This window comes from Penaeus monodon, chromosome 22 (assembly GCF_015228065.2).
Source record: "Penaeus monodon isolate SGIC_2016 chromosome 22, NSTDA_Pmon_1, whole genome shotgun sequence".
Taxonomy (NCBI): Eukaryota; Metazoa; Arthropoda; class Malacostraca; order Decapoda; family Penaeidae; genus Penaeus; species Penaeus monodon.
This window is the reverse complement of record NC_051407.1, coordinates 23,073,287-23,074,323: the sequence shown is the minus strand read 5'-3', so window position 1 is coordinate 23,074,323 and position 1,037 is coordinate 23,073,287. Positions and strand designations below refer to the sequence as shown.

At 45.3% G+C, this 1,037-nt stretch overlaps 1 protein-coding gene across 1 annotated transcript in view; it reads right to left on the bottom strand.

Annotated features, from left to right (window-relative positions):
* Positions 1-1,037, bottom strand: part of LOC119587013 (rho GTPase-activating protein 21-like) — a gene marked incomplete at its 5' end in the record, with an annotated part of 201,687 nt that overhangs the window by 171,175 nt on the left and 29,475 nt on the right.

Here is a 1,037-nt window from a genome sequence, read left to right as displayed (position 1 = left end):
CTGTTTCCCAGTTGCGGCGCCCCCACACCTATGTAACTGATGTACTTTTCGAGCCTGGCACTTGGCGCCGGGATCTGGCGACGTCACAAGACAGGGAAAGCTACGTTTTCGAATCTTTCTCACGGAACATATATATTATACACAGATAATATGCATTAAAACGCAAAACGTTAAATCCCGATTTTAATAGACAAATCTAGGATAAAAAATATTCAAATATCAATCGTGAAATGGTGAAATTAATTTAAAGAAAAGAGAGAAACGACAATATTGCTCGTTTCAAGTAAATTCAAACAAACAAACACACACAGCCTAAAAATATATAACAGAACACGCAACTACGCAATCCCTAAAATGCAAAAATAAAGCAGTAATGAAAAATGACAAAACAAGTCCAAAGAATGCCCCCCTTGCCCCCCCCCCCCCCGAAAAAAATGAATGGCCGCTCACGCCAAGGTCCTGACGAAGAAGAATGTGGCAACCGACCTGGTTCTTCTCACTTGCAGCGAGAAAACGTGAGGACGTCATTCTCAAGACACCCAGAACAAGAACTCGGGGGAAGGGAGGGGGGTGACGAAGATAAAAGAGTGGGGTGGAAGGAAGAAGAGAACGAAGTGGGGAGGAAAAGAGAGCAACGTGGGGAAGAAAGAAAACAAGGTGGGGGTAGAGCATCGGGAAGAAAGAGGGCAAAGTTGGGGTGGGGATGGAGGAGAGAATAGAGGGGAGGGTGTGGGTGAACAAAGTGTTGTGGGAGCCACCCACTCATCCATGCGGACAGATATCTCCCCAATACGGTACACAAGTAAGACCACTACTTGGTCCTGCTTGTGAAGACGCCCATGCCCGGTCACTCACACCCTGCACGAGGTGACGCCCACTGTATGACCTTATACACACTCACTGTATCTCACAACGTAACTGTCATCGTCACACACATCATGATGAGATTATAAACTGTAAATGACAAACGTGTTTCTGAGAGAACCATCATGGAGAAAGATAAGTTACAAGGGAAATTCATTGCCAGAAACAGTTCA